Below are 11753 nucleotides of genomic sequence, written 5' to 3' on the forward strand. Positions count from 1 at the left end.
CAAAGATATAACAAATGATATGTTTTCTCACTTTACCGGTTGACTTAACCCTCTGCTGGCGCACGTGGCAACGACTGGTTGGTTCTCCACAAAAAGGTGACTGACTGACAAGACAAGAGCATGACAGAGTGTATATAACAAGCAAGGTGACAAGGGTACCCTAACAAGGTAAGGACCTCGGGTCAAAACATAGGCTTCGGCAAGAAAGGTCTCAATGATCTCGGCTAGGAAGGATAACACTTGGCCTAGCTGTTCCACACCTCGGTCTAGGTCATTCTAGTCCCGGAACAAGATCACTAAGTGCAAGGTTCAAGGATGTCGGACGCCTAGATGACAATATCTCGGCCAAGACACCAGGGTGAAGATGGAGGTCAACCAAAGTGGTTCCAAGATGGTCCTAGGTGTAAGAAGTTCAAAGGTGACCTCGGCTTAAAACAAACTAAGCAAGGAACAGAGCATGCAAGCAACACTTAGATAAAACAAATCAAGGTTTGCAGATGCAAGTTTAAGCAAGACAAAGATCATGCAAATGCATGCAAGCATGACTAAGACAAGGTGAGGGTTGTTACAATGAATGCCATGTTGATTAGTTCAGGGTTATCTTAGAACTTGTGAGGGGAGGCAATTTTGTCTGCTAATTTTATCCTTAACAGGGTACCCCACAAGAAACTTAATCAAACACTTTATGAATTATGGAAAGGTCGACGACCTATCTACAATTACCTCAAAGTGTGGGGATGTTTGGTGAAGGTGGCAGTCCCTAGTCTCAAAATGACTAAGATAGGACCAAAAACTGTTGATTGTGTATTCATTGGTTATGCAAATAATAGCAGTGCATATAGATTTTTAGTTCATAGATCTGAAAATCCTGATATGCATGTAAACACTATTATTGAGTCAAGGAATGTATCACTTTTTGAACACATTTTTCTATGCAAGGAAACTGAAGAGAAAAGTTCAAATAAAAGAACTTTTGATACTACTATAGGTAGTAGTGAAGACCACAATGATAATGAAGCAGATAAGCCTAGGCGTAGTAAGAGGGCTAGGATCTCTAAATTATTTGGTCCAGATTTTCTGACATACCTATTAGAAAATGAGCCTCAAAACTTCAAGGATACAATGTCAAGTCCTGAAACTCCATTGTGAAGAGAGGCTGTGAATAATAAAATTAAATCAATTTTACAAAATCATACTTGGGAACTGTTCCACCAAGATGTAAACTTCTTGGATATAAGTGGATATTCAAGAGAAAAATGAAAACAAATGGTTCAATTGATAAATACAAGGTTAGGCTTGTTGTTAAGGGATACAAGCAGAAGGAAGGCCTTGATTATTTTGACACATATTCACTAGTGACAAGAATAACATCTATTCGCATGTTAATTGCGATTGTTGCTTTGTATAATCTAGAAATACATCAAATGGATGTTAAAGCATCTTTTTTGAATGGCGAGTTAGATGAGAAAATCTATATGGAACAACCGGAAGGGTTTCAAATTCCCGACCAAGAGAAAAAGGTTTGTAAACTTGTCAAATCTCTTTATGGATTAAAACAAGCTCTGAAACAATGGCATGAAAAATTTGATTATGCTATGCTTTCGGATGGTTTTAAGATAAACGAATGTGACAAATGCGTCTATGTTAAAAGCATAGACAAAGGCTATGTCATAATTTGTTTTTATGTGGATGACATGCTCATTATTGAAAGCAATAATGACATGATTAAATCCACAAAGAAAATGTTAAATAGAAAGTTTAACATGAATGATCTGGGAGTAGCAGATGTAATTCTAGGAATAAAAATTACTAGAACATCTGAAGGATATGCTTTATCTCAGTCTCACTATGTTGAGAAGATTCTGGAGAAATTTGTAAAGCAGGACAACCATCCTGTTAAAACACCTGTTGACATTAGTCTTCATTTATCAAAAAATACAGGTGCAAGCATATAACTGTAGACACCCCATTTTTGACCGACCTTAAGACTCAGACGTCATCGATTGAGTGCTCGGTGATTGCGCATGTTATGCTCGTTTCGAGATTTCGGAGTTTTCGGCTGAGTGCCTTGCCTCCGGGCCTCTGAACTTTTTGTGCTTTGGCTCGATTTGTGGACCAAGCCTTGTTTCTCTTCTCTGGAGAGAGGGGGTGGTTTGTAGACCACTCTTTTGTGGTTGTAGACCACTTTTTCCGTTTGGAGACTAGTTTTCGGTTTTCGGAGCGTTCGGTTGCGCGCCTTGTCTTGGGACCGCTTAACGTTCTCCGTTTGGCGTGGTTTTTGACCACACCTTGTTGCCTCTGTCTAGAGGGACACTGTGGTTTGGGAGACCACTTTTGTGGTCAGAGACCACTTTTGATGCCCGTAGACTAGTTTTCGAGTCTCCCGGCCGCGCGCCTTGACTCCCAAACTTTCGTCTCGCATCCTGTTTAGTTTGTTTTTGGTACAAACCTTGTTTTCCTTGTTTGGAAGGTGGTACAAGGGTGGGAGACCAGTTCTTCCCCTTAGAGACCACTTTTCTTCCTGCCAGCCAGTTTTTTGGTCGACCAACTGGTCTCTTTGGTCTTTGGGCCACCTTTTCTGGCCGACCACCACACCACCACCTTAATTTCAGTGTGTAGACTTCTCCTACCCTTGGCCGACCACTTTTTGTCTTGGAAGACCACTTGTGGTGGTCGGCCGACCACTTCAAGTAGCTAGGCGACCACTTCAAGTAGTCGACTGCTTTTCATCACCTTTTTGAAGATATTTTTTAGCCAGCTGTGCCAGCTAGAAGGCACAGACGCCATCCTCCATACACGTATGGAGGGATGGCTTTAAGCCTAAAGCTTGCTCAACAAGCTTGTTGTTTGTTCTCTATAAAGGAGAACCTCCTCCTCCCTCCTCTAGGTTCAGATTTTTGTGCCTAAGAGTTATACATACACCTTTGTATCTATCTTGCACCTTCTCTTCATATTTGTGTTCAAAAGTGCATTTTTATCACACTTTTTCATACAAACACACACTCAAAACACCTTACTCTTGTTGTTGAGGCTTCTTGAAGTTGTTTTTGAAGTTTTTGGACTGGTTTTGGTCAGAAAAAGTTACTGGAGTTGTCGTTTCAAAAGTGTTCTTCAAGGGTGAGAAACTAACCCTTAAAACCCTTATTTTTGCTTAAGCTTTTGGACGTATTTGCATGCTGATTTAAGCTTAACTTTCTACTGAAAAAAGTTCTGATTTTTTGTCATTAAAATGATTGTTTAAGGTCACTTTTGTGTTAGACGTAGTCTACCCCCTCTTAGGCCTTATTTGGCCTTGTTTTGAACCTTCCTTTTAAGCTATTGGGACCACCTTGTTTTGGCCTTCTCACCACTGAAACTCAGAGGAATTTCAGGGGTGGAAATGGTGTTTTGAGGTCCCAAACAGGAGAGGGTCATCCCCTCTCCTTGTGTCTTGCATGCTTGCTTCATTTGCCTCATGTTTGAGCATGTTTGTTAAGCTTGTGTTGGCCACATCTCAGCCTATTTTAGGCCTTATTTCAGCATGGCATACCACTATTTTGACTTGGTTTTGTCACCTCATGCATGCTTAGTACACTTGTAGTGTAATCCTCATAAACTAGCTTTGTATGCCTCATGTGTGAGCATGTCTTTCTAGTTTGTTTTGAGTCCATCTCAGCATGTTCTTGGTATTGTTTTGCCATGATATACCTCTGTTAAGGTTTGGTTTGATGGCCCCTTTCATGCTCTATACACTTGTAGTGTAATTTCACGAACTAGCCTAATGTGTATCATGATTTTGATTGTCATTCTAGCATACTTTTGGCTTAACTCTAAGAAGCTTTTGTCTATGTTTTAGCATGCTTAAGCTCTGATTTGTGTTGTTTTGGTCATGCATGCCATGCTTTGTATAGCTATAGTGCATTCTAGCTTGTTAGCTTTGTATATCAAGTCCACTAACATGCATTGCTTGGCCTATTTGAATGATTTGGCATCATTTGAAATGTGATTTCAGTCCATATAGTGTGGTCATACACTTGCATCTTTCACTCATTCAATGCATTGGAAAGTTTCTCATTTATGCCTTAAACATGAGTCATTGTGTATGCCTTCATGCCTAAGCTTGCGAGCTAACATTTCAATGTGTTTTTGGGGTTATTTTTCCATGATATAACTCTAATTTTTGTTGGTGAAGCCATCTCATGCTTGGTCTTGATAGATGTAGTGCAATTCACCTTATTTACCTTGTATGCATCATGCCTTATGCCCTTCATGCTAGCTTATTTTGGCTTCCTTCTATACATGTTTTAGTATCATTTTGACATGTTCTAAGACTTATTTAGGTTGCCTTGGCCATATGCTTCATGTTTGGTATAGCTATAGTGCAAATGCCTATGCTAGTTTCAAGCTTTGAGCACCATAGCATGCTTTATTTGTGTTGTGCACATGATTTGGCATCACTTAACATGACATTTCAAAGCATGTAGCATCACCATGTTCCCACTTCATTCACCCTTTGAGTGCCTCTAAGGGTTATGCATTATTACCTTGTTTGTGGCCTAGCATGTATGTCATCTTGCCTAGGTCCTTGAACCCTCATCTTAGCATGTTTTGGTCTTTGTTAAGACCTAATTAAGCTCTGTCCATGATTGGTTCATGCCTTTGTGCCATGTATTGCATGTCCCTTTGTATAGTCCCCTTTGCTAGCCTTATGCTTAAGGACCTTTGCATGTTATACTTGTATTGTTTGGGTGATTTGGCATCATTTCATACCTTATTTCAGTGCGCGTAGTGTTGTTATACTTCCACATTTGTCACTCTTTGAGCACTCTTGAGGGTTGTGCTCTTAGGCCTAGTTGATGGGCCATTGCATTGAGCATGCTTGTCTTGATCTCCATGCCTTAGTTTCGTCATTATGGCCACTGATTTGGGCATGACTAAGGTCTCTCCATTTTGGTTTAAGTCCGTCAAGCATGTTATGTGCATGTTGTTACATTGCATCATGTTGTTGCATGATTATGTTTCCTTGCATTGTGTATGCATGCATTAGCATTGTTTACATGTCATTACCTTTGTTAAGTTGATCATGTTGTTTACATTGTGTATGCCATGTTGTTCTTTGCATTGTGTATGCCACGTAGTTGCATTGTGTTTTGCATGCCTCGCATTGCAGGTTTGCATATCTTAGTTGCATTGCATGTTGTTGTTGCATTTGTTTGGATTAGGTGTTAGTCCAAACACGAGAAACGAGGGACGTTTCATACTTGAGGTGATGAAACGTGCCTTAATTCTCGGTCGCCGACGCTATTGATCATACATGATAGAGTTAAGGCATTTATGTGTTTATGTGTGCATTCATTTCATATTGAATTGTGCAATTTGGCTTCTCGACCATCATGCATCGAGATGCGTGATTGGTGGCCCGAGGGTCGAGAACCACACTCCCTTGAGCTTATGAAATGATAGGGAGGGTGGTTGTGCACACATATCTTGCAAATACATTGTCATGCATTTTCTTGCTCTCTGTTGCAGCAAACTAAAGAAGTGCAGCAACAAGTGGTCAACCGACCAAAAAAACTAGCTGGCCGACCACTTTTCTGGTCTGCGACAAAGAAAAGTGGTCACCAGAAAAAGTGGTCGGCAGGTGGTCTCCCCCATCAACAACTGGTTGGCCATGTTCCTACAAGTTCCCATGGTGGAGTTGAAGTTTTGTGGAGCTTAGTGCAATGTTCTGAGAACAGTTGCAAACAAAGGCAAATCGGGGCATCGCGATGAATTTCCAAATGAGGTGACCAAGCATGCGTGCATTCTTCTCCCTCTGAGGACATTGCTTTACTACTTTACTTAGCTCCTTTCCTTAGCTAGTTTATGCTTTGGTTCTGTACCTAATTAGTTAAATGCGTTTAGCTATTCAATTTAGGTTGTAATAACTAGTTAGTTAACTTGATAGTTAATTAGCATTGTTTTGTAATAATTAGTTTAATTAGCTTAGATTAGCTAGTTCGCTTCTTATTCGGACCCTCCGTCGAGAGGGCCAACTGTTGTAATAAGCGTTCATGTGTGTGATGCATGTCTTCCAACCCCCATTTCTTTCTCCCTTTTACTTAACCGCTTACGATGGTTAGTTTTAGGACATGTTTCGATTAGCATACCTTATGCTTGCATGCCTGCATCCATTCATCTGTCTTGCATGCACCGGGCTCGGCGCATCACACTAACTGCATTGTATTTCAATTCCAAGTTGAATACATGTATCAAATTGCATTTCATATGCCATTCTAAAATAGTCGAGCCTATTTTAACTGCATTTTTACATGTGTCACATTAGCCATCTTAACATGAACTAGGATCATGCATGATTTCTAACTAGTTCTCTATTTTGGCTCGGAGTACACTATGAGTGTTTACGCTTTAGCATACTGCATGTGTGCTATTGATTGCCATGAAAGCATGCTTGTCATAAGGCTAACTGCTTATTTGATATAACTGCCTGAATGCCTGTGGGTGAAGGTTGGATTGCTTGAATTGGAACAATTCATTAAAATCCGCATTTTTAGCCTACTTGCGAGTAGCAAACTTCAAACCATTTTCAAACAAACGAACATGCAATGTTTTGTTCCAACTTAGGCGATCTAGTCTATACTTGTATGTTGTGCGCATCACATAGTAATTCTAGGTTAATAACCGGAATAAGAACACATGTGTTTTCAAAAACAAAATATCATGCTTAGTACAAGCGAACTTTGATCGGGCGAGCGGGGGTGCTCATTACATGACCTTCCCCTCTCGTACCCAAGTTCCCGAGCCGAGGCAACTTTGGTGATGACGGACACGTGGCCTTAGGCACGAGTCAGGGTTTCCTAAATTCCTCCCAAAATAAAATATTTAGGTGGCGACTCTGTATCTAGCAAACAGTCCATGTTTGGCACTTCTTTATAAAAATCAGTTTTCCAAAACGATTTGTCGGATTTGGACTCTTTGGTGATTTATCGGTTTCACATTGCACTTTGTGAGATTAAATTCAGAACCGTGACACGAGTCTGAACTGTAGTAGCCTCAGAACAAAACGAATTCGCACCCTCGCGGCGCGAAGAGCGGGAGTTCTTGGGGCACGTCTACAATAACAATTTGGGTACTCTTCGATAATCAGAAACTTGATGTACTTAATGAATTGCACTAGGCCAGATATAGCCTATGCTATGAGCAAATTGAGTAGGTACACAAGTAATCTAGGGTCCAATCATTGGAAAGCAATAATTAGGGTACTTAGGTATCTAAGACATACCCATAATTATGGCTTACATTATACCAAATATCCAGTAGTAGTTGAAACGTATAGCGATGCTAATTGGATATCAGATACTAAAGACTCAAAATCCATTAGTGGATACGTCTTTATTTTGGGAGGTGCTGCAGTCTTTTGGAAATCCTCCAAGCAGACATGCATAGCAAGGTCGACAATAGAATATGAGTTTATCACATTAGATAAAAAAAAAAAAAAGAAGCATAATGGCTTCGTATCTTAGAAGATATTCCAATGTGGCCTAAACTTGTGCCAGCTATATGCATTCACTGTGATAGTGAAGCACCAATAGGACGAGGCACAAAATCATATGTATAACGGTAAGTCTCGACACATTCGTCGAAAACATAATACCGTTAGGCGTTTGCTCTTGCATGGAATAATTTCCATAGAATATGTAAAGTCAAAGGAGAATATTGCGGATCCATTGACTAAAGGGTTAGTCAGAGAGTAAGTGTACCGTTTATCAAGGGGAATGGGATTAAAGCCTATTACTTAAAAGTCGCCATAATGGCAACACAACCTAGTTGACTGGAGATCCCAATATCTAATTTCAAAGGGACAATCGAATTATGGATGACTTCACGTATCACTAAGAAGGTTTACTCTTACCCATTTCTATGTTAAGAAGAGTGATACCTATAGAATTAGTAAGATAAGCTTTGCTTTTAATGATTCTTATAGCTTGGACATCCAAGTGGGGTATAGTAGGATACTCTTAATAAGAAATCACCTATATGAGTGTAAACGGGGCCGGTTTTGTGAGAATTAAGAAGACTAAATTCTCTAGAGCACTCATGAATTACCAGGTGTTGTTTAGGGCCAAAATGAACACAACCGTAAGAACCAAACTGTGTCTGTGGATACACTATGTGTAGTCTATTGTCTTGGCTTACACAAACAGTTGAACAGTTCAAGGCATCGCGTCCACTGGTTAGCTAGTAAGTCCGATAGGCTTTCACTAGAGGAGGTTCAAAGCCAAAAACTACCTATCTCGATGTAGTGTATCTTCTTAATGTATTCTTTCTTTGTCTACATCTTGTTGTATGTCTGTTATCGTGAATCCCATTCATGTGAGGGATTGTTGAAAAATGGCTATGGAGGCTTTGGAAAAACCTCTTATTTTTTGCTAACTTTGAGCATTAATTAATGTGGGACCCAAGCATTGTTTTTAGCATTTTTCATTGGGTTCATGTTTAATGTCGCGTAGTGAATAAAATCGTGTATTTGGTTGCTCAAAACTATTTCCGGATGAATGTGAATTCAATGCGCATTTTCGGGTTCGTGGAATAGATTTAGGTGGGTTTCTTATACATTTGTGAAAGGTGATTGTCCCACATTGGAAAAGCTTAAGGTTTTGAATGGGTTTATATACCTTAGCTTGGGATACTTGGGATGGGCCCCAAGGGGTACCCAAGTTTGTGGAAGGGTGTAGACACCCCATTTTTTACTGCCCTGAAGACTTGTTTTGAACACCCGATGATGAAAGTTACACTATGCTATCTTTTGAATTCTCAGCAAAGAAATTTGGATTCAAGCTCTAATCCCAACGTTACACCTCATTTTGGCCAAACTATTTTAGACCTTAAAACTCTCTTTTTCAAAATATTTTTCCAAATGCTTCTACGATGTTCCGAGGCTTGCATTTCGTTTAAAACATTGCACCTTTCAGGTAAATCGAGTAAGGACCGTGTGGAAATACATGGAAGGGAGGTGAACTCTTTGAAAAATCTTTAAAACCTCTTATTTATAGGTTTGGAGTTGGAGAAAATAGGAGGGGAGGGAAGAAAACTAGTTCGGAGAAGTTAGGCATCAATCCGATTAAGATAAAAATGAGCAATCTTTACTAAAGTAGGCATATCTCTTTGCACACTTAGAATTTAGATGTGAGGTCACCACCATTGGAAATTAGACTTCTGGAGCTTCAATCTAGACTCAAGAATCACCTAAAATCGAGTCCGGATGAATGAGATATGCCCGTTTAAAGTCGGACCTGAAGTGCAGTCTTTTAGACCCGGCCGGGTCCATTTAGAACTGGCCGTGCTTCATTGAGGCCCGGCTGGGCCTCAATGAAAACTTTTCCTGGGTTACTTTTTAGACTCGGTCGTGTCTCGATGGTGCCAGACAGACAACTGGCGAGAATTGAACAAATATCTTTGTTTGAAGATATTTATGATCTTTTTGGCTCAAACTCTATAAATAGGACCTCTCACTTCAGATTTTAAAGTTAGAAAAACCTTCCAAGAGGCTTAGGCATTGATAGCACATCCATCTTCCTTCCACAGGCTTCCTTGACTTCACACTACCTTTAGCTATACATACACAATACATACACCATTACAGCTTGTTCTCGGAGCTTTTTGTTGAGATTTCAACCTAAGTTTCACAAACTTGAAGGTGATTAGGATCAAGTTTGTTTAACTACAAGCATCCTCTCTTTCAAGAGGTATAACTTTTACATTTTCTTCTTTACTTCTCTCTCACTCTTTTCCTCTCTTTTCCTTGATTTATACATTGTTTTGGAGGTGTTTTGGGGGCTGAAACTTGTGATTTAAAAGCTACCAAGGGTGGAGGGGTTAACCATTCTTCCTTGAACCTTATTTCAAGCTTATATCCTTGTGTTGCCCACTTATTTTTTTGATTTTAGTCACTATTTTTGGGCTGTTTTTGGACTATTTTCAGGTGCTAAAATATGCGATTTGAAGTTGTAAAAAGTGGAGGGGTTAGCCACCCTTTTTTAGGCTTGCTTACTAACTTTGTTCTCTTTAATCTTTGCTTAATTTTTCTAGCTTTTCAAACTATTTTTGACTTGTTTTGGGGGCTGTTTTGTCATTGCTTTTATTGGTTTTAGGGGTTGTTTGACTCATTTAATTAATTTATGCTTTGAATATCATGCTTGAAGCGCAAGCTTGCTTGTCTAACTAGTCCTTCCCTATTTGTGTTCACTTTCTTCCCCTTTTTGAAATAGTTTTGTCACTGTTTTTTGTATATTAGGGTTGTTTTAGTGTTGTTCTAATTTATTTAATTAGTTCATGCTTTGATTAGTTTGCTTGTTATATCATAAGTTCTCACATATAGCTTGTTGTATGTCGTTCTTGGCCTTTTGTTGTTTAAACTTCCATGTCAAGAGCCTCATTTTAATAATCAACTTACCATTCATTTCTTTAATTTGAGAGTTGTTTTAATCGATTGACGGTTATTCGAAACATAAGCTAAAGATTTATGCTTAATGGCTTAATCTCTACAGAGGTTCATCGCCAACGACATAGTCTCTCTTTCATGTTGAGAATTACTTCCTGTTTGACACTCTTCTCATTTAGTGGACGTAATCATCACCTTGGACTTAATGGACTAAAGAATAGAAAAGACTAAGAAAATTGGCTTAAAATGAATCAACCAACATAAAGAAAATGAGTCATATTGCTTGGGTTCAGCCGGACGTTATGCCGAGTCCATCGTGTCAAGGGTCATTATACGTCAATTCATGATGTTTTGATGAACCTTGAAACGTCTCTACCTCCCTCTTTGAGTTTGCTCTATGATAGAAAGAAGGGGTGGTTGTTCATTACATTCATTAATTCTTGTCCAAATTGTACCCGAAATCATCAAGCAATCAACTTGCTCATTAATGATTTTGGAAACAATTCTAACCTTCTTTCGAGGTTTTCCCATGACAAAGGAGTGTGGAGGGACAAACAGAGTCCAGATCACTCTGTTTGCATTGTTTTCATTTAAATACACAAAACAGAGTTTTGCACAAAATTGAGGCACAGGCGGCCTTCTCTTGGCCCAGCCAGGCTTCATTGAGGGTCAGTCGGCACTCAATGTTTGGTCAGCAATGTATTTTTGCAGAAAACAGAGGGCAGTGGTTGGGGTGAAACAAAGCAAGCCTGGGGCAGACAGAGTTGTTCTTGAACATTGTGCATGTGCATGCATGCAACCCTCGTGCATCCTCGCTTACATCATGATCATCATTGTAATTAATTTAGTCAGTATTGTTTATTGTAATTAGTCTCATTAATCATTAATGTTGTAATAATTATTATTGTCCCGTTGTAATTATTGTAGTTAATTAGTTTAAATAGCGAGTTTATTTATCGTGGTTATCCTTGTTGTAATAGCATAGTTAGCTAGTTAATTAGTCTCGCTTGTATATTTATTCAGTCTCTGTAATAATTAGTTAAATTCGGACTTTTGGACTTTGATTCGCACCCTCTTGCACGAGGGCAATGTTGTAATAAGTTGTATATCTTCCAACCTCACGTCTTTCTCCCTTTTACTTACTTGCCTATGATGGTTAGTATAGGACATCACGTTTCATTAGCATTTTTATGCTTTGCATCCATTGTCTTACATGCATCCAAGGTTCGGCTCATCATGCTAACCCAATATCAAATGTTCAAATTCATTTACTTGAATATGTGCTCTCTCGCATGTCTTGAATGAAATCATATCACATGCTCATAGCCAAGCC

The sequence above is a fragment of the Camellia sinensis genome, chromosome 1 (assembly GCF_055761805.1).
Source record: "Camellia sinensis isolate YWXY chromosome 1, ASM5576180v1, whole genome shotgun sequence".
Lineage (NCBI taxonomy): Eukaryota > Viridiplantae > Streptophyta > Magnoliopsida > Ericales > Theaceae > Camellia > Camellia sinensis.